Source organism: Protopterus annectens, chromosome 14.part0 (assembly GCF_019279795.1).
Source record: "Protopterus annectens isolate FY-2018-M chromosome 14.part0, PAN1.0, whole genome shotgun sequence".
Lineage (NCBI taxonomy): Eukaryota > Metazoa > Chordata > Ceratodontiformes > Protopteridae > Protopterus > Protopterus annectens.
Window position 1 is genome coordinate 164,010,950 of NC_056748.1, and position 27,895 is coordinate 164,038,844.

Genomic DNA, 27,895 nt, shown 5'->3' on the forward strand with positions numbered 1-27,895 from the left:
TTCTGTGGAGGGGCCACCTTTGTGGAAGGGAATTATATGTGATACTTTCCATAGTGTGGGAACATAACTTTCTGACAGAGATTGGTTAATCAAGATGGATACTGGGCAGGCTAGAGCATCAGCTGCGATTTGTAGGTATTCACTTGGGAGTTTGTCTGCTGCTAATTTGGTGGGCTTAAGTTTAGTTAAGAGTTTTTTATGTTGGAGGTAGGAACAGAAGAAATAGAGAAGAGAGTGGGGAGATTACTAGTTGGAGGGGAGGGGGGTTGTGTTGTCTAGCTAGTGATAGTTTGGTTTGTGTGAAGTGTGTGTTGAATGAGGTAGCAATATTTTCGGAGGAGTGAGGGATATTAGGAGGAGGGTATACTGACTTTACCTGGGTGGAGGATGGAGTTTATGGAGGACCAGAATTGTTTGGGGTTGTGTTGGGAGGTGTCTAGAGCAGACTGGTAGTATTGGAATTTGTCCTGTTTTATTAGCTTTTTGACTCTGTTGCATAGTTCTAGGAATTTCTGTCTAGTTGAGAGGGTTTTGGTTTTGCATCAGTGCTCCCAGGCTTTATCCCTGTTTTTCATTTCTGACTTAGTGGTTTTCTGTAGCCATGGGGAGGGTTGTGCTTTGGTTGTGGAAAGTCTTATGGGGGCGTGGTAATTAAGGATGCTCAGGAAGGTAGTATTAAAAAATTCAACTGCGTCATCAAGACTAAGGTACTTTAAAGGATGCCAGTTACATTCTTTGAGGGATGAGATGAATGTGAGTGGGTTAAAGTTTAGTTTTTTATGTATTTGATGGTAGATGACAGGTTTAACTTGGTATAGGTGTTTTTTGAGTAGGAATGTTGGGGAGTGATCACTGAGGCTATCTGATAAGCAGCCTGTTATATATGACAGGGGGCTATTACTGACTAGTATCCAATCCAGGGTAGTGTGCTTGTTGGAGTTTTTATTTATCCTGGTTGGCGACTGGACTAGTTCGGTGAAGCCATGAAGGTTTAGATGATGGGTTGGATGGTTGCCAGAACAGGATTGCCAGTCAATATTGAAATCACCTAAAATTATAGTTTCTTGGGGAGATGGTGGGTAGTCCAGCTGAGGAGGTTTTCTAGTGGAGGGATGTTTTGGCCAGGTGGGAAGTAGAATCCAATTTTGTTGATGGTTTTATTTTAGTTTATTTTGAGGTTGGTATATATTATTTCTTCATTGCCTATTTGTGGAGCTGATGATTTTAAGACCTGGATGTTTAGATGCTGTTTAAATATTATAGCTACACCGCCTCCTTTCTTGTTTAGCCGGTCTACTCTTAGTATGCTGTAACCTGTACGGAGTATTTGCTCACTGGTAATGTGAGGTTTTAGCCAGGTTTCTGTCAGGATGACTATATCTGGGGAGTACAAGTCTATGGTGGCATGGAGTTCATGGACCTTGTTGGATATACTTCTAATATTTAGGCTTAGTAGAAGGAGGTCATTTGGCTTTCTATTGGCTGTGATTTGGGAGAAGTTGTAGTTTCTAGTCTGATTATGAGGAGTGGGGTTGGAGATGGTAGGGCCAGAGTTAGGGTGGATGTCTCCACTTGGGCTAGTTTTGATATGCATGAGGTTATTAGTTTTCTCAGTTTTTGAATGTGTTTGTTTATTAGGGAAACTTTATGATTCTGCTCTGTGGGTAATAGGTATGGTGGGAGGGTTACTATGCTAAGTTGTAGGGATGCTTTTTGTTTGAGTAATATAGTTGGTAGAATATGTGGGGGGTGCATAGGGATGGTTCTTGAGTTGGTGGGAGGGGAGCTGAGTGAGGGTGAGACACGAGTGGTGGTGTGAGTAGTAGTACAGTGGTAGTGGTTGAGTGGGGGAATGATGGAGCTTTGGTAGGATGTAAGATATGCAAGGAGAGCGCATGCAGTGAGCATTGGTAAGGTATGCTTATACATGTTAGCTGAGGAGGTGTGATAGTAGTGGGAAGATGGAGGAGGTAGTGTTGGGTTTAGTGCTGTGGCTGGCTGTTGGAAAGATGGGAGGGGTTTGCGTGTGTAATAAAGGTAAGACCACTGGGGATTGGAGGAAATAGGGGACAGGGTGGAGAGCGAAGTGGGCAGAGACCCTGTTAGTTGCTCTTACGAGGGGGCTGGAAACAATCAGGTAACAGAGTAAACTGATATAAGAACACATGATAGTGAATGTGGAGACTCGATTAGGTACCCTGTATTTCCACAAACTATCAGTTAGCTCTGCCTCAGTTCAAGCAGTTTTAGTACGTTTTATGGTACGGCTGAGCATAAAGTGCTCAAAGGGTATCTGTAGTTTTAAAAATGGTGCCTGCCACAGGTAATATTTATTAACTTTGGGATTGACTTAAGATAATAAACAGGGAAGGGGAGGGGGAGAACAAGGATGTGAGCAGGCATTTCTTTTGCACTGCTGCTAATGAGCCAAGATCCAAGCAAAGACAAGTTTGTCTTTAAGAAGCAATCAGAATTGACCAAGGACTGCTCTGAAGCTATAAGTCATTTCTTAAATATTTATCAGGTGGAAAAACAGAATAACCTTGTATCAGTAGACTACTGTGGTCTCAATTTAAATTAACAAACACACAGTATTTGATCAGTTATGGATACTATTTGCTAACAGAAGGGAATAAAAGAGAAAATGGAAGATGAGTGTGTGTGTGTGTGTGTGTGTGTGTGTGTGTGTGTGTGTGTGTGTGTGTGTGTGTGTGTGTGTGTGTGTGTGTGTGTGTGTGAGTGAGGGGGGGGCTGTTTACAAGCCAAAGCAGAGTGCTCTCTAGGGGATAACGAATATTAGCTCAAACAGGTAGACACCTACTCAAAGTTAACTTTAGCTGTTTGTGTTTGCAGACACATTATTCTTACTAACCACACCCCCACCTTCTCCTTTATTCCGTAACCAGCTTACTACCAACACCCAAGCATCACTTACTAGAGTGATTTGCATGTTGTATGTATCAATTTCACTAGCACTAGCCTGCATCACATCCATCCAAACTAATATACCACTCGACAGTTCTACATTCCATACGACACTTACTTCCATGCCTACCAAAACCCACACAAACTTCTTTATAAATTCTACAATATTTAATGATAGCACCATATTTTATATATATATATATATATATATATATATATATATATATATATATAAATATATATATATATATATATATATATATATATATATATATATATATAAATTCCACACAATCAAACACCTACTATCACTTACAAAAATGCTACTTGCCTCAGGCCACATACACCCAAACCCAGGTCCACATAACATCCTGTGTATATCCAAACAAACAACAGACCTATTAATTCTTAACATCAATGCAAGAATTATAGCGAATAAACTACCTGACCTGCATGCATTCATAGGCCACTACACTCCTGACAATACTGACCATTACAGACATGGCTAAAACCAAAAACCCAAAATGAAGAAATCCTCCCACTAGGCTATCATATACTAAGACTAGATAGAGCAGGCAAAAAAGAAGGTAGAATAGCAATTCTATTTAAAAATACACTAAATCTCCAACCTCTGTAAACCCCTCTACCTAAATTCAAAAATGCCGAAACAGTAGGTTCAGTTCTCTGCATAAACAAAACAAAAAAATCCTCTGCTGCTGCTACATCCCACCAGGAAACAACTCTCCCATAATTGAGGAAATCTTACAATGGTCAAGAGATAATCTACCACAAGAAAGTATTCTGGTAGGTGACCTTAATACTGACTGGTTATCCTGGAATTCCAACTGTCCCTCTAACCACATAAATCTCTTTGGGTTCTCACAACTCATTGATGAACCTACCAGAGTAGATAAAAAATCACAAAAACAATCCATACTCTATTGGATGCTAGTCAACTGCTCTAATCAAAACTACCAGACAGGCTGTCTACCAGATAGTCTTAGTGACCACCTCCCCACATTCCTATTACACAAACGCACTAGCTTACCCAAGCCCGCAGTTCATAAGCAAATCCAACAGGACTGGAACCTAAATCCTCAGGATCTTAACTCAGTTCTAAAACAATGTAACTGGGAACCTCTGTTATCCCTTGGACTAGATCAGGCAGTCAGTTACTTTAACAGTATTTTCAACAATGTCCTCAACAGTATTGCCCCAACTAGTAATGTCAGAGTAAACGCTAACTGTGCACCATGGCTAAATAAGGACACTAGAGCCCTACTAAAGTCCAGAGATAAGGTCTGGAAACGTTGGAAGAGGGAAAACACTTGTCTGTCCAAACAAACTTACCAACAACTTAGGAACCAAGCCAAAAGACAAACCAAATTTGGCAAACAGAACTATTCCCTTAATGCCCAAACAAAACACTTAAGAAACCCACAAAAATTTTGGCAAGCCATCAACTCCTTACTGAAACCAGGCAAAACTACCACTCCTAATCCCAACTCCGACAATAATGGCATGGGTATAGCCTCTCAATTTAACCACCATTTCACTGTCTCTATTCTAGCCTTATCTAACCAATTATCCAAAAATTGTGTCTTTTGGATTTTCCTGGTTAGGGGTTGCCACAGCAGAACTCCGGTCTGCTAATGATTGGCAGTAGATTTTTACGTGCCGAATTACCAGCCCTGACGCACAACCTTCAATGAAGGTACGCCCATTCACGCATGTCTCCACACAGAAGATGCTCTAGCTGTGAATCGAACAGGACAATGTCTTACTGTGAGGTGACAATGCTACCGCAGCACCACCACCAATTATTCAAAAATAAACATTCATATTCACCAACCAAATGGCCAAACAGCATCTCCCCCTAACTCTCTTACCTGTTCCTATCTCATCAATTAAGAAACTCCTTCTGAACCTTAAACCTACCACCCTTGCAGCTGATAATTTGCCTGCCAACTTCCTTAGAATGGCTGCTGAAACCATATCCTACCCTGTGTCCATCCTCATTAACTGCTCAATACAAGAATCCTATATCCCTCAACTATGGAAAGTATCACACACAATCCCTCTTCATAAGGGCGGAAATTCTTACGACTTCTCAAATTACTGTCCAATCGCTGTTTTATCTCCCCTTTCTAAACTTCTAGAGAAATGCATTCACTTTCAAGTCATGAAGTTTCTGGACACGCACAAACTCCTGTCCACCACACAACATGGCATCCAGCAACATCACAGCACAACGACTGCTCTTCTTTCCTTTACGAACATAGTTTACCAACACAGGAATAATAATAATTTCACATCTGCCATATTTCTGGATCTCTCCAAGGCATTCAATATGGTCTTACACACCATACTACTAGATACTCTAGCCTCCCTATCCTTTGCCCCATCTACTATTAACTGGTTCTGGAATTATCTATCTGACAGGCAGCAGTCTGTCCAATGGCAAGGTATACTTTCCCCTCAACTTCCAACTTCCATAGGTGTACCACAAGGCTCAATACTCGGCCCACTTCTCGTTTCTGTCTTCACCAACAACTTACATACCACAACCAAGCAGGCCTCACGTACAAGCAGGCCTCACTTATACAGTATGCAGTTGATCCCACTCTAATCTGCTTAGCCCCTTCCCTCCCCTCCCGTCAACAACTCACCCAAGAATCCTTTAGCTCTGTGGAAAAATGGATTACTGGCATGCAACTCATCCTGAACCCCAACAAGAATAATTATTGTTATTTACCCCCAACAAATCAAAAACTACTCCTCTTTCCTTTACTATCAGTTCCAGAAATGGTACCACCATTTCCCCTTCAACCCACACCAAACTCCTGGGCATCAAAATTGACAAAAACCTTCACTTTGATGTCCAGGTATCCCAAACTATCAAAAAGGTTCACAAAAAAATGGGTACACTCTATAGGCTCAAAAACATCCTCTCAGATCAAGCTAGAATCACCCTAGTACAAACTCACCTATTGTTCACACTAATGTATGCATCACCTATTCTTACCCATATAAAAAAAAACAGACCTGGATAAACTTGACTCATGCTATAATAAGATTGCCAAGTTTGCTAACAACTCCTCCTTCAGAACACACCACTGTATAGCTCTTAGGGACCTACAATGGTTAGAATTTCCACAGCTACTCAGTTTCCACCAGCTAGTCATTACTTACAATGTTTTAAACTATCCTGATAAAACCCCATCACTAGGGCAGCTACTAACTCAATACACAGCAAATCGCCCCCTCCGCTCTAATGACAAATCACTCCTCAGTATCTCTAGAGCTAATAATACAGCAGGAAAAGCACTATTCTCCCACACAGTTGCTAAAAAACTAGAATACCCTCCCCCCTTCAATAACAGCAAACTCCTCTACCTCACACTTCAAAAACACCCTAAAAGCACACCTACTGAATACCTGGTTATGTCCATGTATTACATAAAAATAAATGCTTCGTACCTCTCACCCTCCATTGACAATGATGTCTTCTAATTACTTCACTGTAATGCTCTACAGCACTAACAGTTAACCTATCGCTAGTCAGTAGCTCATCAGCCATGATCACTGCTGACATATATTCTGCTTGTATTCATATTTCTAGCCTGAAAATGTGAATGTTGTTTTAATATGTCTTGTCTGTCTAAAAATTCCTGCATGTAAGTATCTATTATGTCTTGTCTGTCTATAAATTACCACATGTAAAGATCTATTGGTGTTCTTCACTGCTAGCTTGTTCTTATAATTCTGTTTAAAACATGTATTATTGTTATAATTCTGTATAAAACATGTATTATTGTTATAATTGTGGAGCTTTTCTTCCCGGGCCTTCGCTGTAAAAAAAATAAACATGGATTTTGATGGAGTCATAACAGTTCCTGTTGTTGAGAGTCTTGAGTGCGTGAGTGATGTGGTGGATCCTGGCACCTGACAGACAGCTGACCGTGATCTTTTCCTTATCCAACCTGGTGAGGGGGACATCTGTGTGTCTCACGATTGAGTCACCTATGACTATGTTTGTTTTTGTGTTATGCCTTAGGGGCTTGACTGGTGAGACAGTGATGTGTGATATATTATGTGTACTATGTTCTGCAGTTGATGTATTGTGTGAAGCATGCTTGTGTTTGTGTTGCGGAGGTCTTTGATGTTTAGGTAAGGTTCTTGTTCTGGTACCCTTGGTAGTGTAAGTAGGGGCTTGGAAAATGAAACATTTGCAAGCAGGGGACTTTGAGATGAACTATGTAGAGGCTGTCTGTGTCCATTAGAGACATAGGTGCCAAACTAGGTTAGACACACACACACACACACACACACACACACACACACACACACACACACACACACACACACACACACACACACACATGCACACACACACACACATACACACACATCACTTCTCTGATGGCTTGATGATAACTACTAGGACTATTGTGTATAGGGTCCTGGGTTCGAGACCTGCATGGCTGTTTATCCCCCCCCCCAAAAAGAGCAAGTATCTATCCCGGCAGAGTGCAGCCTCCCAAACATCTCTGATGCTCAGGTGAAGGCTGCCCTCTCCAAAGCAAAAAACACTGCTTCCATGGGACCAGATGGCGTCCCGGGTTGCGTCCTACATGAACTCCAAGAAGAGCTAATCCCTCAAGTAAAACTGCTGTACAATCTCAGCCTCACTACAGGATATGTGCCCAAAGAATGGCGTACAGCAACAGTGGTCCCACTCCACAAAGGTGGTGCCTCTGCTGACCCTGGAAACTATCGCCCCATAAGCCTGACTAGCCTAGTCTGCAAGGCTATGGAGAGGATCATCATGGAACTCATAAACAAAGACATTGGGGACCTACAGACACTAGATTCTACCCAATTTGGCTTCATCAAGGGCAGATCCTGCCTTTTGAACCTGGTCGACTTCTTCGAAACAGTCACCAAGGCCATAGATGAAGGGAAGGTAGTCCACACAGCCTATCTGGACCTCACAAAGGCATTTGACACAATACCCCACTTGGGCATCATAGATAAGCTATCCAGCCTAAATATAAACCCCTATGTCACAAGATGGGTCACAAACTGGCTCAAAGACAGAACCCACAGAGTCAGAGTTGCTGGAGCCATGTCAGACTCGAAACCAGTCACAAGTGGCATCCCACAAGGTTCTGTCCTGGGACCTCTCTTGTTCGGTATTTACTTTTCTGAGGTACAGGCCAACGTGGGAGGACTATGGCTCACCAAGTTCGTGGATGACTGCAAACTGGGCGCCATAATCGACTCCCCAGCTGACACAAACATCCTTCAAAAAGGTCTCGCAGAGATGGATAACTGGTGCCAGAGCCATGGTCTAAAGCTAAATGCCAAAAAGTGTATAGTTATACGCTTTGGCAAAAACAACGTGCCCACAAATTACCACATAGGTGGTAACCCATTAAGTACAGAGAAAGTAATTAGGGATCTGGGGACCCAAGTTGATAGCAATCTCTTCTTTGACAACCGCTTTGCCAAAGTGGTTAGAAAGACCTTCTACATAGCCCACCTCATCATGAAAGGATTCACATCTAGATCAAGAGAGGTAATCATGCCCCTTTATTCATCCCTCATCAGGCCCATCATAGAATACAGTGCCACCTTTGGGATGTACCTTACCCGACACCTGCAGCAATTAGAAAGATCCCAAAAGTACCTCACCAGGAGGATCAAGGGACTCAAACAGATGCCATATGCTGCTCAGTTAAAAAAACTCCAGCTCTACTCAGTTGCATACCGTTTACTTCGAGGCGATCTATGCCTGACATATAAAGCTATGTCCAACCCAGAATTAATGACATGCTCCACCTCAGTAAATCTAAATCCCTTAGAACCACGTGCTCGAGGGACTTGAACCTCAGCACAGAAATAAATAGAACATGCTGGAGGGACAGATTCATAACCCAGAGGCTCCCTTCGCTCTGGAATAGAATTCCAATTCATGTTAGGCAGAGCACCTCACTGACTCTCTTCAAGAAGAATCTTGATGAGTGGATGGGGGATCGTAGGTTTGTCCCAGGGATTACTTCCATGTCACTATTAGACAGAGGCACAGTAAACTAAACTTTAAAAAGGGCACAGTATATTCAAATCAAGGGGTGGCGTAAGCCAAACACAATCAGGCTAGGCTTATAAATGCCCCAGGGCAGATAGCCTAGTATGAACCTATGAACCTATGAACACACACACACACACACACACACACACACACACACACACACACACACACACACACACACACACACACACACACACACACACACACACACACACACACACACACACACACACACACACACACACACACACACAAAACAAGCACTACCTGTGGTTGTCTCAATTCAGATTTATTTTAATTGCTGCTTGTGAAGTATTGTGGTTAGAGAAAGGGAGGCATGGACACTGTCCTTTTATTAATAAAAACAAGTAGATATTGAACAGTCTAACACAAACCTTTAAAATATTGGTGGGTCTTCAGCTATAGAAGCCCATATGAGACCCAGCATCTATGGTTCTGTGGGGTCTTCAATGTAAAAGGGAGCAATAAGGTATGCTTTCTATTATTTCATTTGATCTGTACCCAGTTGGTGCCCTGTATACTGACTACAAACTCATCAGATACAGTGCTAATTCTATAACTAGTACAACACTGCACAAACCAGATCACTCCACATTTGATTCTTGCGTTTACTTGGCTGTTTAGTTCTATAACTAGTACAACACTGCACAGACCAGATCACTCCACATTTGATTCTTGCATTTGATTCTTGCGTTTACTTGGCTGTTTAGTTCTATAACTAGTACAACACTGCACAGACCAGATCACTCCACATTTGATTCTTGCGTTTACTTGGCTGTTTAGACCAGATCACTCCACATTTGATTCTTGTGTTTACTTGGCTGTTTAGTTCTATAACTAGTACAACACTGCACAAACCAGATCACTCCACATTTGATTCTTGTGTTTACTTGGCTGTTTAGTTCTGAGATTTTCTGGTGGTTGTGTTGATTGCCATGGTGCTCGGATTTTGTATTACAACTTTTAAAGCATGAAATCATTTGACTTTTCCCCAAAGATGTCACAGTAATCAAGCAACTGTCCTTGTGTTACCTTTACCCCCCATTAGTACTTAGTATTAAACCTTTGTGGATTTCCGTTCCATACATTTGAATAATCTTCTCTCACACCTGAGTAGTATGTTGAAATATGAAGGATTCAGGTGAGCTCTACAGAAATATTTAGGTGGGTCATGTCTAGGGCCATGATTCCTGTGCAGTTGCATTCTCATTAGGGTCTCCCAGGATGACATCTAGGTGTGTGAGCTGTCCCACTGCTACCATGAGATGAGATGTAGCTGTATGAGCTGTCCCATTGCTACCATGCATTGAGATCTAGCTGTATGGGCTGTCCCACTGCTACGATGCGTTGAGATCTAGCTGTATGGGCTGTCCCACTGCTACCATGCGATGACATCTAGCTGTATGAGCTGTCCCACTGCTACCATGCGATGACATCTAGCTGTATGAGCTGTCCCACTGCTGCCATGCGATGACATCTAGCTGTATGAGCTGTCCCACTGCTACCATGCGATGACATCTAGCTGTATGAGCTGTCCCACTGCTACAATGCAAATAATTAATATATGTTGTTGGACTTGCGCACTGTAGAGGGAGAGGCAGAGGCAGCATGAGAAGGAGATTCTGACTCTTTGCCAGAGTCATGGAGGTAATGGTGACCCCAGAAGCACAACAGGTCAGTAAATTTCTTCCACAGTTTAGAGGGTGATAATTTTGATAGTTTCATTCATATGTTTGAGAGGGTATGCAAAGAGTATGGTGCTGACCAAAGGCTCTGGGTACGGTTCCTGACCCCCTTACTCCATGGTAAAGCTGTAACTGTATGTGTATATAAATGAATTAATGAATAAGTAACTAATGGATTTCTCACTCTACTACAACTTAAAATGTTTAACCAGGTCAATCTTATTCTATTTTTATGAATATACTGCCTTGAACTGTAGTCCAACTTTTAACCACTCTCTTCAGATCACCAGCTGCCTGATCAAACCATCTCAGAATGAAACTGGCGCACAATAAGGTAAGGAAATACGTGTGAAGGCTGCCAGTCTAGCCAGACAGAATTTTATAGATAATTCTGTCATTTGTAAATATTAATGTAAACCACAGGCTTGTTGTCTTAAATGGTAAAAATAGAGTTACATGCGGAACTGAAAAAAAATGCAACAACAGTGCAAGTGTTTGCCTTACAAACACAAGGTGCAGGGTTTGAGTCTCACAAGGGATAATTGGCTAGGCTTAAAATGGCTCGCAAGGGCAGTTAGCTTAGTACTAACCTATGAACCTATGAATCTGCTGTAAGGAAGCTAAGTCAAACATTTTATGACTGTCTTTGATCTTTAAAATTGGCTCTGGCCAGTCTAGGTGAAGACATTCTTTCTATTGTTTTAACCAAGAGTTAAATTGCTAGATTTAAACATGCAAATGTATTTTATTACTCTGCTTCCTGACCAGCTGCAACACAAGGAGATGTTAAGAAAGTAAATGTAGTTCCTGTTAGCCTGGGAACCCAGGGAAGTGTGAATAATGATGTAATGGAAACCAGGAATGTGATTTTAAAAACAGAGAATATCAGAGAGCATTAAGCATTTTTGTCTTGACCATACAACTCATCAGCACTCTGCCTTTGCTCTATATGTAAGTTTATCTTAGACTTATGTTTTCTCTTAGAAATAGCTGGAAACTAGAAATATTAGACTGTGTTTTTCTGTGATGTCAGAACTGTATTACTGAATTAATTAAAGTATTTCTCTGTGATCTCTGAACTCTTGACTAGCACTATGTAGTAAAAAGTATTGTCTTGTGTTTTATTATTTATTATTAAATATTTTAAAACCTTTCAACTGTGGCTGTTTTGTGTAGAGATAATTTAACCTCTTAAGAGTACTTGCATGCCTTTGGTAAAACTGTACAAAGCCACTCCTATAGCTTTAGCCCTGGGTGATACTACCAATTGGATAATATTGCACTGTAATAATTGGACACCCTTTTAAGGGCCTTTGGATAGCTGATTAATATTAGCTGGGTGGTGACAGTGATTACTACCATATAGTCTGCGTAAAGGGGGCACAGTTGGAAAACCTGTGCCAGCCTTCCCCAGAAGTGTCTGTGTGGTTGTATAAACTCTTATCTCAAAGTGTGTGTGTGTCAGTTACTTGGGCAGGGACACGAAGCACTGGTTGGACAGAGGGGGTGCTGGAGATTTTAGCTTGCCCAGCTGGCTGAAATCTGGACCCTATAGCTTTGCAAGTGGGGAGTCTTATTGGGGACCTGGGGAGCAAGGGAGCAACCATCCCCGGACTGACTGTGATCTTTATGTGCTCTTAAGGCAAATTGCACTTTAGTGTGCGTATTTGTTATCCTTTCCTCCTATACAAGATGGCCCTCACTGGTGTTAGTGGTGAGGATTGAGGCTCCTTGATTGCTGGGCTAAGGCAAGGACATCACATATTAATTGTTTGGTGGTGGTGGGATATCCACATCACATATTAATTAGTTGGCAAATACTAATTGGCTTGTAGTGATGTGGGTAGAGTGAATTCCTGTAGCTTGTGTACAGTGAGCTTTGAAAGTGTTTTGTACTCTAAATTAGCCACACAGTGAATACTCAGAGTTCAGATCACAATTGTTTTATTTCTTTTGTTAGCTTAGTTAGTCAGGGTGAGCAGGCAGCATATCAGCAGAGGAGTATGGAAAGCTGACAAGGAGCCAGCTGGCGGAGATATGCCAGATTAGGGGACTGGTGCATGGAAACCTGACTAAGGCAGACCTGATTGCAGCCTTGGTTACAGCTGCATCAGAAAACAGCAACCAGGAGGACAATCAGATTGGCAGTGGAGATATAATACCCTCGGAGAATGGACAGCTCAACCTTTGTGCAGAGGACTTAAAAATCCATCTGGAGCTAAAGAGACTTGAGTTGGAGACCAGGGGTGTGGAATTAGAAGCAGCTGAGAGACAAAGGCATCTAGAGAGTGAGGACAATAAGAGACTATGATGGTTGCAGGCTGAGGCAAATGAGAAGCTGCTATGCCTGGGAGAGGCAGAGGCAGCATGAGAAGGAGATTCTGATTCTTTGCCAGAGTCATGGAGGTAATGGGGAAGGGAGTAACTGGACCCCAGAAGCACAACAGGTCAGTAAATTTCTTCCACAGTTTAGAGGGTGATAATTTTGATAGTTTCATTCATATGTTTGAGAGGGTATGCAAACAGCATGATGTTGACCAAAGACTCTGGGTACGGTTCCTGACCCCCTTACGCCATGGTAAAGCTGTAACTGTTTTGTCAAAAATGTCTGACATTGCATGTTTTGATTATACTGCTGTTAAAAATCACTTATTAGAATTGATTAAGCTAGCACCTGAAATGTATATGAAAATGTTTTGTGAGCAATGACACAAGGCAGATGAAAGTGTGTGTGAATATGTTGCTGAACTGAGCACTTATTTCCCTAGGTGGGTGAGTGGATATCAGGTCACCACTTTTTGAAGGGCTGGCAGACCTTTTGGTGAGGGAACACGCCCTTGGCACTTTGCCTGAGGACACGAGGATCCAGTTAGCTAATAGACAATCTGCTACTTCAGATGAGTTGGGGAAGAAGGGAGACTTATACCTGGCAAGCAGAGCAGCCCTGCACAGGAAAGGGAACCCCAGTACTGCTCATGGGTCTAAAGGAACCCATGCTGGGCAGCACAGACTGCCCCAAATAACACTGCTAGTAGCAGGGGAAGCCACTAGTCCAGGTACACATCCAGGAGCTAGAGTTAAATGTTTTGAATGCAACCAGTGGGGCCATGTGGCATGCAGGTGTCCACAGAGGCAAGGTAGGGAATAAAAGGTGAAAGAGCCAGTAAGTGGGAAAGACAAAATGCCAATAGTAGGTTGTATTGGGACAACAGGGGTACCAAACTACCATCCTGCAGATGTCCTGATAGGAAAGGATTTTGATAGTGCAGTACCCTGTGCTTCTGCAGTTACATGCAGTCAGGCTTGAAGACAAGCAGGTAAGTCTGGTAGCCTGGGGGAGACCCAGACAGACTGCATACTTGCAGCCAGTACTGGTGAGATGGTTACTTCAGGGAGGGAGGTATCCTGTAGCAGTGAGACTGAAGGTGAGCCACAGCTGCTTGGGGGTACTGATGGTCCCTTGGACAGACTGACTGCAAAGGTAGAGGTGAGTAGGAGTACCCAGGCTGACAGTGAGGCACCACTGTCAGAGGATGCCAGACTTCCTGTGGAAGGGGAGCTGGGAAAGGGTTACAAGGAGAGAGTTGCGACAGGCTCAGCTCTCAGACACTACATTGCAAGGCCTGAGGCAGGTAGCTAGGGATGCACCTGATTCTCAAGGAAAGGGGGAATCTGTATACTGGGACAAAGGGTTATTATACAGAGTGGACCCCTGAGGGAGGGCTAGAAGGTGAGAGAGTACAGCAGTTGGTAGTGCCTAGAGCCTACTATCTGGCACTTCTAGCCATAGTCCATGATATTCCCTTTGCAGGTCATATGGGCATAAAACGTACAAATAGGTGTATTATGCAGAACTTCTATTGGCCTGGAATTTCCAGAGATGTAACAGGGTACTGCAGGACCTGTGAGCACTGCCATAAGGTAGGCAAGGCAGGAGACAAGGTGAGAGCTCCTTTGATGCCTTTGCCTGTGATTGAAGAGCCATTTCAGAGGGTAGCTATGGATATTGTGGGTCCTCTTAGTACCCAGAGTTCCACAGGGAAAAAGTATATCCTAGTGGTAGTGGATTATGCAACACAATACCCTAAGGTGGTGGCTTTGTCCTCCATTGAGGCAGAGATGGTGGCAAATGCTTTGTTAGAGATTTTCAGCAGGGTAGGTTTCCCAAAAGAAATACTCACTGACAGAGGTGCCAATTTCATGTCAGACCTGCTGGCTTGTTTATGGAATCCTGTGGGGTGAAGCACATGAAAACCACCCCCAGACTAATGGTCTTGTTGAGAGGTCAAACTCTACAATCACATCCATGTTACGGGCATTTGAAGATCAGTTTAAGAGGGAGTGGGACAAATATTTGCCCCATCTGTTTGCTTACAGAGAGGTCCCCCAGGAATCCACAGGTTTTTCACCCTTTGAGTTGCTCTATGGGTGTAGGGTGAGGGGACCTCTAGATTTAATGCGAGATGAATGGGCAGGTGAGTGAGAGTCTCAAAAGAGGTCTATTGTGGCATATGTCCTAAATCTCAGGAAAAGGCTCAGGGAACTCATGGGCTTGCTAAGGAGAACCTGGCAGAAGCCCAACAACAGAAATAGATGTGGTATGACAGGAATGCTCGAGCTAGAGAGTATGCTGTGGGGCAGCAGGCAATGGTTCTTATTCCTGTCAGATACAACAAGCTGCAAGCAGCTTGGGAGGGGCTGTACAAGGTGGTAAGAAAGGTAAGTGATGTTAACTACATGGCGGAACTGCTAGGCAGAAGGCAGGGGTACAAACTGTACAATGTTAACATGATGAAACCTTGCCATGATAGGGAGGCCCTTGTGCTGAGCATTTTCAGTGGATTGCAGGAGGAGTCTGAGGGAGATCTGGGGACTGATCTCCTCAGTGAGGCTCAGGCTGATACCTCAATGGAAGGGGTAGCAATGTCCCAGCAGCTATCTCCTACCCAGGTTCGAGAAATCTGAACAGTGTTGCAGGAATTTGGGGACATGTTCACTGGGAAACCAGTGTGCACCCACCTGGGGCAGCACCAGGTGGGCACAGGACCCCAACAGCCTATTAGGCAGGCCCCTTACAGAGTGCCTAGGAGAGAGTCAAACAGACTCTGAAGGAGGTACAGGAGGTGGTGGGACTAGGGGTGATTCAAGAGTCAAACAGTCCCTTGGCCTCCCCAGTGGTGCTGGTGCCAAAGAAGGATGGCAGCACCAGGTTCTGTGAGGACTACAGGAAATTAAACAGTCACACAGAGTTGGATGCTTACCCCATGGCTAGGACAGATGAGACCCTAGAGCAGCTGGGTGGGGCTAAGTATCTTACAACCATTGATTACCAAGGGTTACTGGCAGGTGCCCTTGACTCCCAGTGCTAGAGAGAAGTCAGTCTTTGTGACTCCCTTTAGCTTGTATGAGTTCACAAAGATGCCCTTTGGGATGAAGAATGCCCCAGTGACTTTCCAGAGGCTGGTAGATCATATCCTAGCAGGAGCAGGAGGGTTTGCCCTTGCTTACCTGGATGATATAGCCATCTACAGCCATTCCTGGCAAGAACACCTTCAACATGTCAAGGAGGTGCTGGGCAGACTACAGAGGGCAGGGTTGACCATTAAGCCGAGCAAATGTCAGGTGGGTATTGCAGAGGTCTGCTACCTAGGACATAGAGTGGGGAGTGGTAAGGTAAGGCCAGAACCTGCCAAAGTGGAAGCCATTCAGGCATGGCTTGCACCTGTTATTAAAAAGCAGGTGAGGGTATTTTTAGGGACAGCAGGGTACTACAGAAAGTTTGTCCCCAGTTATAGTATCATAGCTGCTCCCTTCACAAACCTGACAAGGAAGAATAGGCCAGATAAGGTAGTGTGCACCCCATCATGTGAGCAGGCATTCCAGAAGTTTAAAGAAGCTTTGGGAGGGCCTCCTGTGTTAGCCAGTCCAGATTACAGCAAATAATTTGTTGTGCAGGTGTATGCTTTGAAGAGCACCCAGTAGTTTATCTGAGTCATAGGCTCCAACCCAGGGGGGAATGACATGCAGCTGTAGAAAAGGAATGTCTAGCCATAGTGTGGGCACTGCAGAAACTTCAGCCTTATCTGTATGGAAGGAAATCCACTGTTATGACAGATCACAACCCCCTAACATGGTTACACAGAGCCAGCCAGCAAAATGCCAAGTTGCTAAGATGGAGCCTGGGATTGCAAGTATATGATATGTCCATGCAGTACCGCAGTGGGAGTAGCAATGCCAGTGCAGATGGGCTCTCAAGACACAGGGGATAGAGTAAGGTATACTCAGACCTAACTCTCTCAAGCAGCGTTTTTCAAGGGTCACTTGAAAAATTAGCTTGAATTCTCCTGGGAGGGGGGTGTGAAGGCTGCCAGCCTAGCCAGATAGAATTTTATAGATAATTCTGTCATTTGTAAATATTAATGTAAACCACAGGCTTGTTGTCTGAAATGATAAAAATAGTTACATGTGGAACTGAAAAAAATGTAACTGTGCAATCTGCTGTAAGGAAGCTAAGTCAAGCATCTTATGACTGCCTTTGATCTTTAAAGTTGGCGCCGACCATTCTAGGTGAAGACATTCTTTCTATTGTTTTAACCAAGAGTTAAATTGTTAGATTTAAACATGCAAATATATTTTTATTGTTCTGCTTCCTGACCAGCTGCAAGATAACACAAGGAGATTTTAAAAGTGTAAATGTAGTTTCTGTTAGCCTGGGAACCCAGGGAAGTGTGAAGAATGATGTAATGGAAACCAGGAATGTGATTTTAAAAACAGATGGAATCAGAGATTAAGCATTTTTGTCTTGACCATACAACTCATCAGCACTCTGCCTTTACTCTATATGTACGTTTATCTTAGACTTGTGTTTTCTCTTAGAAATAGCTAAAAACTAGAAAGATTAGACTGTGTTTTTCTGTGATGTCGGAACTGTACTACTGAATTATTTTTAGTATTTCTCTGTGCTCTCTGAACTCTTGACTAGCACTGTGTAGTAAAAAAGTATTGTGTTTTATTATTTATTATTAACTATTTTAAAACCTTTCAACTGTGGCTGTTTTGTGTAGAGATAATTTAAGCTCTGAAGAGTACTTGCATGCCTTTGGTAAAATTGTACAAAGCCACTCCTATAGCTTTAGCCCTGGGCAATACTACCAGTTGGATAATAATATTGCACAGTAATAATTGGACACCCTTTTAAGGGCCTTTGGGTAGCTGATAAATATTATCTGGGTGGTGGCAGTGATTACTACCATGTAGTCTGGGTAAAAGGGGCACAGTTGGAGAACCTGTGCCAGCCTTCCCCAGAAGTGTCTGTGTTGTTGTATAAACTCTTATCTCAAAATGTGTGTGTGTCAGCTACTCAGGGAAGGGACACAAAGCAGTGGTTGGACAGAGGGGGTGCTGGAGATTTTAGCTTGCCCAGCTAGCTGAGATCTGGACCCTATAGCTGTGCCAGTGGGGAGTCTATTGGGGACTTGGCGAGCAATGGAGTGACCAGCTCCAGACTGAATGTGATCTCTGTGTGCTAAGGGAAATTTACACTTTACTGTGTGGATTTGTTATCCTTTCCTCCTATATGAGATGCCCCTCACTGGTGTTAGTGGTGAGGATTGAGGCTCCTTGATTGCTGGGCAAGGGCATGGGTGTCACAATAAAATTAGAGTAATTAAATGCAGCACTCTAAAACAGTGCTGATACAGACTGTCTACCTTTCCTGTCATGACCTAGACAAGGAAATAAGAACAGGATAATTAAATGTAGCACTCTAAAACTATGCTGATGCAGAATATGTGCTTATGTCCATAAAGAAGTGTAATCATAAAAACTAATAGCCAACAACAGTTGATGTCGGACATATAATATATCCATTATGTGCAGTAGATATGTGATTGATATGGAATTTTGTTTAACTTGTAGAATAGTTTCAGGGTCTATATCACGTTGTCAAACTTTTAAAAGTTCGAATGTCATATGGTCGACACCATATGATCGAACTTTTAAAAGTTCAAACATTTCAACAAAGATCTCTGTACAGTGCAGAATGGGAAGACTTCCCTTTCTGCACTGTAGTGCGATCTCGGAGTTGGTATATTTAAAGAGCGGGGGTGTGGAGGGTGCAGGGTGGCTTGCTCTCCTGCTTAAACTATTCAGGTAGAATTTTTCTTTGATTTATTTTCTTTTATTACATTTTCCAAATTTTTTAAAAGTTCGATCATATGGTGTTGACCATATGATGTTCAAACTTTTAACAGTTCAATTATGTGATATAGACTCTAGTTACACAGTGGTTATGCTATTCTGTAATAGACAATGAAGATATTTTAAGTGCTTGTAGCACTATCTTCCAGTCTTGTGGAGGGTAGCCATTGCATGAACAATATTATCTAAGGTAGTATATCATCTTGTTTTTTTTTTTTGGTTTTTATTTAATTGTTATTTATACCATGGCCCAGTATGTCATTGCTGTCTTTTGTGGCTCAACTGCTCTGAAGCTACATCCTGGTGTATGGGTTTGATGACATTTTCAACTTAAAAGCTGTATTTTCCTTAATTTGATTTCACTATTTCATTTGTTAGAACTAATTTTTGAAACATTAGCAGTATAACTACGGCTTAGCCAAGTACTGAGGTCCATCTTGAAAACTGAAGTAGTTATTACTGTGAAAGAACATAAACTGCTGCCATTGCCTGTGTGTTTGAACACTATTTTGTCTTCCAGAGATGTTTGCTGATTGGCTCTCTTGTTTCTTTTGTTGTGTTTAATTGCTGCTTATAAAGCAGCAGAGTACTATGCTGTACTCTGCACAATGCCGATGTAGTTGTAGAAGAATATATTTTATTTTTTCTTTAAATCATTTTACACTGTCATTTCCATGGTTTATCAGTTGCTCACTATACCCAGAGTAGTATTAGCTTGTACTTTTCTTAGCTTGGCTGCTGTGATTTGCTTCTGTGTTGCTCTGTTGACACTACTTGTCCAGGTAAGATTTAGCTTCCTTGTGTTTAGCCACATAACACTTTAAGCACATGAGAATATAGAGGGCCAGCAAACTTGATCCCTTTCCATCGGCAGCCTCCTAGCACTTAGCACCCTATGGCAATCTAGTACCTTCTTCAGGCTGACTGATAATGAATTCCTACTTTACTCAGAAAGTTCTGACTGTGAAAGATTTTAATTCTCAGCTAATATGGTGGTATCCCTTCTCACAAATAGTAATACGTGGTGAGCATCACACAGGTGCACCCTCCCAACCACTGACACATTTTTAAATAGAAGCCCTCACGAACCTCATATACCTATGCATCCAATGTATGATATGCCCAAAAGTTCTCAGAGTTAGTAAACAAAATGTCTTGGACCAGATTTTTAATTAATCCATTAGAGGGCATAGCATTATTAACCTGGTCCTTACAAATATAACATCTTTGTTTAATATTCCCCTGTTATGTCTTTCCCTGGATAAGTCTCATAATAAGCTTGTTCCCTTCACCTTCCAAATCTTTAAATCCACTGAAAACTGTATCTCAGATTTCAAAGATTTCAAACATACTAATCTCATCAAATTCTACAATGACATTTAAAAATTCACTTATAGCATCACCACCACAGACATTGCCATGGCAGATAGATTCAGAAAGGAATTTGAACATAAAGTAGAGAACTGGCATTCCTAGGCAGATCTAAATATGAGACATTTAAAAACCAACTACCCTGGTTATACAATATAAATAAACAATATAATAAAAGAAAAATCCTTAAAATTTATTGCAGCTTAACAATAACAAACTGCAAATCAACCACTCCATATCTAATGTCATATTCTCTACTACAAAGAAATTGCATACACTACCTTCCATGGTCTTAAATGACCTGCAGCAGAATGGTTTACCCAGTGAGTACAGAACAAAAATATCTTGGCGTAAGTCTTGACCCAACTGTTAAACTTCAATATTCATATACACAAGATCTCCAGGAAGGTGACATCTCAACTAAGGCTATGTTATAGACCCTCACACCTATTCTCCTCACTAGCACATATGGCAATAGTGAAAAATGCTATATTTCCCAAAACTGAACATGACTTCCCCTCATTTTCTTTCACTCTATAAAACACAAATAATACAAATAGAAAAACACATTACTGAGGGTTTGCCCTTCCTGCTGACAGGAACAACTATCACTGCATATTACATCAAAAGGTTCACTGGCTGCCAATTACTTATAGAGCTTCTTATCTTATCAGTAGTCTAATCTATTAAATACTTATGCAAAGCTGCTGCCCTCCCCTTGAAAGATTATTTAAATCAGAGATCAAAGCTACTGCCTTAGGTGCAGCCAAGAAAGCACAATCAGTTAGGTCAAACCCAAATTTAACTGGCAACTGGAGAAAAAGACCTTTCAGTAATGGGAACCTCAATATGGAAACAGCTGCCATCATCCTCATCCCCTTTTCCCATTTTGCACATGGGGTTGGGTGTCACCTCAGCAGTGACAATCACCTCAAGCCAAGGTTTATGCTACCAGATGGCTAGCCCTGCCACAGTAGTTCATCTGTACCACTCTTTTGCAGCTATGGCCAATTTAGAGTGTCCAATCCACCTACTGCATGTCTTTAGAATGTGGGAGGAAACCACAGAACCTGGAGGAAACCCATGTGACCACAGAGAGGGCATGTAGACTCCACAAAGAAAGCACCCCAGCTGAGAATCAGACCAGAAAACCTCTTGCTGTAAGGTGATAATACTAACTGTTGCAACACCACGGCCACCCCATTTTTGTTTATATGGAAACAGCTACCATCAGAAATAAAAATAATCAAACAGTTCAATCTTTCACAAAAAAAAAATCTTAGACTTCACTTATAAAATGAATCAAAGAGAAACTGCTTTTGTGGCACCAAATAATGCTGGTCATCATAACGGCACATACTGATACGGGAATGTTATTGGTACATGGTGAGCTTTCTATATCTCATCTTCCACAAACGTTATTGTATCAATGTACGCTGATGTGCTTTGTATACTAAAGTGAGGTATTGTATTCTGATCTGCAATGTATAGTTGTACCTGGGTTGTGGCTAAAAGGGTCAATAGACCACCTCACCTTCCCGGTTATCAAAATTTAAAATATGATTAAATAAAATGAAAATATATTAGGAAACTAATACATAGCCACCAATAGTGATCTGAATTTATTCATAGTGGTACCACCTACTGTGATGCAGTAGATATTGCCAATATACTAGGAAACAATTCACTGTGAATTTTACCCTAGAGACTATTATTCAAAGCATGGTGCTTATCCATGAATCTGTCAGACCCATCGTCATTAAACAACATGAACTGCAGGTACTCTCCAAAACTAAAAATTCTTTCTCCACCTGACAATATACCTAGCTGTTTAATAAATAAAGTACTAAATTAGCCCTGAATTTAGTCATTGTCTTTGTCCTTAAGGTTTGTCAAGACAGAACAGATGCAGTGTGGGTAGCAGGTGTCTCATTACAGAATTTGAAGGTGGCCGGTGGTATATCCCACAGAGCTCAGTGTCAGCACCTCTTTTTTACTGCATTTAATTCTCTGATCTTCAGACCATGAACCAATACTTCTGGCCAACCAAGTTCACAGATGACTGTAAACTGGGAGTCAGTGTCAAGTTACCCTCTCATGACAAGGCCCTTCAATAAGAACTTACACTGGTAAGTACCTGTTGTACTAAAAATGGGCTCAAATTAAATGATAAAAAGTGCAATATCATCACATTTGGTAAACAACCCCTTCCACGGGCTCACAACATAGACAACCTCCATTCTAAAATGAGGATGTTGTTATAGACCTTGGAACTTGGGTTGATAATTCCCCCTCTTTTGTTCATTATGTTATGATAATTGCCAGAAAGCCCTTCTACTTAGTGCAGCTAATTGCCAAAAATCATTGAGATCTAAAGAGGTCATTTTCCCCTTATATTCAGCATCGATGAGGACAGTTATTGAACATTATACCCCTTCAGGATGCACATCAGTAGTCATATCAGGCAACTAGAAAGATCCCAGATTTTCTTAACTAAGAGGATCACAAAAGATCCCGGATGTTCTTAACTAAGAGGATGACAAGCTTAAAAACCCAAAGCTAACAGAAGACTGACAGCACTGTCTCTTTAATCAGTGTATTATATTCTTCTGGGGGGAGATTTATGCTTTGCCTTAGTACCAGTAGGGATCCAGTCAGGGGCAGATCATGCTATTGGACTGCAGCCCCCCAGCTGTAAAAAAGAAAGAAAAAGAATTAAAAAATCTAAATAATTAATATACTATTGTATACTGGCTGCATACTGACTCGCTGTTACCCGAACTGCAGATGCAGATGCATGCGAGTTCTGGGTTTTAAAAAAAAAACAACCCAGACTGCTGTTAAACCAGTTCAGATTAAGATGAGAGGCATCAGTGTACAGATGCCCAGAAGTCTATGCGGTTTGTAACCGCAGTAAAGTGGAACGGACTGCCACATCCACAGTCATGCACATGACATGGATGGCTGCTGATTGGTTCTCTCGCTGCAAGGGCATGTTGGGTAGGCTACTAACTGGTTCAGTCTCACTGCTGGGAATGATAGGATGGTGGTTCCAAAGCTCCAATGGATTCATGGCTACTGAAAGCCAGGTTCATTATTGTAGTGTGTTTGTGTGTGTGTGTTTGTGTGTGTGTGTGTGTGTGTGTGTGTGTGTGATGCCCAAGTTAAATGTTGCTGGTGGTTAGAGTTACCCAGGCTCAAACCCTGTACGTTGGGTACAATTAGCAAGATCCTGAATTCCCTGACCACCACCACTTGTGAAAATTGTCCAGATTTTTGCCTCATGTTTTTGTTCTGTTCCTCATAAAATCTGTAGTTTTCTGGATTTTTGTAATCAATGAAGGATTGTATTCACTAAATAATGACAGGCATTTGAATTTCGGACCTCATATTCTTCAGAAAATACATGGTAACACAAAACCTTTTATTCTAGCAATTTCCTAAGTTTATAATATCAATATTTGAAATTTGTCCCAATTTTTGAGGCTGTATTTCCCCTATTACTGGCTTTATCCAGGTATTTTGTGCTAAGAGGTTGAGAGCTATGGTGAGAACTGAATTCATTGAATATGTTTTGGGGCTGTATTCTCCCACTATTGGCTTTTTCCAGGTGTTTGTGTTAAGAGGTTGAGAACTATGGTGAGAACTGAATTCACTAAATGATAGCCATTTAAGTTTGTCTTCCTGTCTTTCAAGAAAGAGCTGATTTAGCATAGTGGTACATTGCTCTGACTGTAGTGCACAGGGTCCTGGGTTCAAGACTTGGCAGTGAAATGCATGGTGGTAAAGCAACATTTATTCTAGCAACTTTCTAAGATTATACAAGCAATGTTTAAAAAGTGTGCCTGTTTTTTGGACTTTTTGCCCCCCCCCAATAAATGTCGGCTTTTTCCAGATTTCTAGTGCTGCAAAGTTAAGAGATATAGTTGAGTGCTGAGTGGATTTTACAAGGAGCTGAGAGCTTCAGGGGAAGAGAAGTTTAGTGCTGCTTATGCTGAGTCTGCTTGCATTGTTAACAGCATAACAGGTTGAATACTTGCTTTTGATACAAAAGACTGTGGGTTCTACTCCCACAGTATGTAGATGCATTGCTGATACTGTACTGTGTTGCACATTTAAACAGGGTGGATGCTGCAGTCCTGAGAATGTCCTCTTTGGTGAAGATACCTCATCACAATGAACCTGTTATCAGTTTGCCATCCATTCCCTATTGCAATATTACTAGCTTATAATTTTTTAAATGTAACATAGGCACTTTATTCCTCAAGGGCAACAGGCACTGTATTTGTAGAAGAAACAATGAAATATAAAGTTGTTTGCTAGCAGCAACCTCTTCATTTTTTACAGATCTCTAATGTGGAATTATTTAGATGACTTTTACTTATGCGGAGGTTGTGCATATTTACTGATATTGGTGGATTGTAGAAGTTTGAGTAGACTTTTATGAAGGAAATGTTCTGAATTGGGCAGTTTTGTCATTATTAGTGCATGCATTTTCTGTCATTGTTTACTGGAAAAATGTTCAAAACAATCAATTTAAAATGCTCTCGAACAACTGTACTGTATTTTATAAGGAATATAATTTAATACAATCAAGAAGATGTATCAAAGAACACATGTATATTTCATGTGCAAGGAGCCTATGATTTGAAAACAGCCCAAAGTTAATCTTCATCTGCCACTGGTCAGATGTATTTTCTTCTAATGTGGTTTTCAATGCTGTTTCAGTGAATGTGAGTTTCAAGGGCAGAGAAGTTTTAATGCTATGTCTATTTTCATTGTGAGACTGCATTGCTTTGTTTAGGAGATGTCTATTAGTGTTTGTGCTGTAAAAAGAAAAATAAAATGTTTAAATGACATCCATATCATAGTGGAAGTAAAGCAGTATGCACATTACAGTGTTTATGGCAAATGGGGCAAAATAGCCAAGCAATGGGACACTGGAATGGCTGCAGGGGAGTAGCCCATTCAACCATGATTTTGTGAGGGGGGAAGGGCAGCAAACTCAAAGATAGCCCCGCTGAGCTATACCTCTCAACTTTCCAGATTTTCACAGAAAGAACAGATTTTTCCTTCTTATTTTTGGTTTGTTCCTCATAAAATTGTGGTTTTCTGGCAACTCATTTAAGAATGAAATCACTAAATAATGACAGACATTGAGTTTCAGATTTCATACACTTCAGAAAAATGCATGCTAAAGCAAGACCTGTTATTTTATCAACTCTCTAAGTTTATACAAGAGCAATTTTTAGTACTGTTTGTTTATTTCCCCAATATACTTGGCCTTGTCCAGATTTCATGTGTTAAGAGGTTGAGAGGTACATGCAAACAAATCACTTTATAGAATTAGGTATATCCAAACCTCTAAACTGTCCCCAATTTTGGCACAAAATGTTGCTCTCCCCCTAATAATCCCTCTGCAAAATGGTAATTTTGGAAGAAAACATGGAAGGTTTATAATTAATAATTGTAATGATCAGAGTTATAGATTACTTTTATTTCAGAAATGCATGTAGATTCCCTTATTTTGTCAGCTGCTCAACTTAACAGTACTAATATTAAAAAAGTGTCCCTTCTTTGACAGGTTCCAAGCTGTATTGTGTGGCTATTTTATATTTTTGCATCACATTTTTGGTCAGTTTTTCATAAAATTGTGTTTTTCTGGCAAATTAGTGGCAAATCATTAAAGACTTGAAGTTAGAAAATAATGACAGACATTTGCGTTTCAGATTTCATACCCTTCATACAATTCATACTAATGCAAGAGCTACTATTCTATTATCTTTCTAAGTTTATAACAGCAATATTTAAAAATTGTTCTTATTGTTGGGCCTTTGTCCCACTTCTATTTATGGCTTTGTCTAGATTTCTTGCTCTGAGGTTGAGAGGTATGACAAATGTGTCAGGGCCATCACCATCAGCCAGAGACATTTCAAATTGTGACATGCTTGTACCCCACTCATCCATGTAGTAACTCTGGCTGTGTCCAACCAAGGCAAGGAGCATTTATGCAGTGTAAGTGTGCAGAGTATCCCCCCATCCAAGGTAGGCACAAGTACTACAGTGGCTTTTCATCTGTCCTTGATTTTACAGAATGTTCTGGTTTTCTGTCATATTTTTGTACTGTTGATTTATGCTTCTTAAATGCATGCGGTGGTGATGCTGCGGTAACGTTGTCGCCTCACAGTAAGACGCTGTCCGGTTTGATTCTCAGCTAGAGCATCTTCTGCGTGGAGACATGCGTGAATGGGTGTACCTTTGTTGAAGGTTGTGCGTCAGGCCTGGCAAGCCGGTATGTAAAAATCAACTGCCAATCATTAGCGGACCAGAGTTCCGCTGTGGCGACCCCTAACCGGGAAAAGCCGAAAGACACAAACAAACAAACATTATTCAGAAAAATGCATGTTGTTGCAGTGCCTCTTGCTATGTGTTTAAGTAACAAAGCTTTAATGACCATCAGGTAAGCTTGTCTGAGATTGTAAAATGTAAGTAAGCTTTAATAAGCATACTGTTAAATAATTATCAACATTGCCATGCAGAGAATATTTACATAACTAGATAACATATAATCCTCAGGTATTCAAATACATAAGACAGTATTTGTAATAAAGGACCAGATTACAGTATTTTCAGAAGCTCATTACATTTGTTGGGGACTTGCATTCATTTTTGCAGGCTTTACCCATAAACTAAACAGAATGCCAATCTATCATGTGTGGTCCATAACCTGTGCAGTAATCCTTTAAGCAATATATCTTGAGCTTGCTTCTTGTTTGGTGTTCATTTTTTACTTTGATCATGTTTTCCCCATGAAACAAGTAAATAGTTGTTGTCAGGCAGCAGGTCTTTTTTGGATAAGAACCATTTTACAAGTGGGGGTATCACAGAGATTACTACTTTCAGCATGTTACTTGGTACTTTCATAAAGCTGAATATAAATTATAATTAGAATTTCAGTGCAAGCAGAACTGATTTGAGTTGAGTGCTGTTTGTTTTTTTATACTTGATTTTGACTGGCATTCCAGTAATGTAATTAAAATGTAATTTATTTTTTCATGCCTCACAACCTAAGCTGTCATGTAGCCAATGCACTGAAATATTTTTTTTCTTCTCCACTTCGTTTTGTCTTGATTAGACTCTCATAATAGCAGTTTGGCACCCAGGGCAGCGTATTTAATTAAAGTCCCACTTTTTGTGGTTTTGAGCATAGCCCTGCCCCTTTCTAATTAGCCACACCCCTTCCAATTGGTCCCACCCATTCAGCTGTCTCCTGCAGCCTCCCTTTGATTTGAAGTCACCAGCCATCACTGGATCCAGTGGTCCTGGATCTCTTGAATCTCCACAGATCAAATAGTCTCACAAATATCCGAACCAGGGATCTATATTTTCATCAGTAAATAAACAAATTATGGAAGAGACTTAAAACTTGCTGGCAGTAACACAAAACTGTGAGACCCAAAACAAACAAGTCCAGAAGCCCAAAACTACGTAATACTGTTTAATATGAAGCGCTTTTCGTCGCTGCCAATACAGCAACTTCTTCAGATAAAAAAGTATAAAAACTTACAAGTCGTACTTAAATACGACAAGCATCACATGC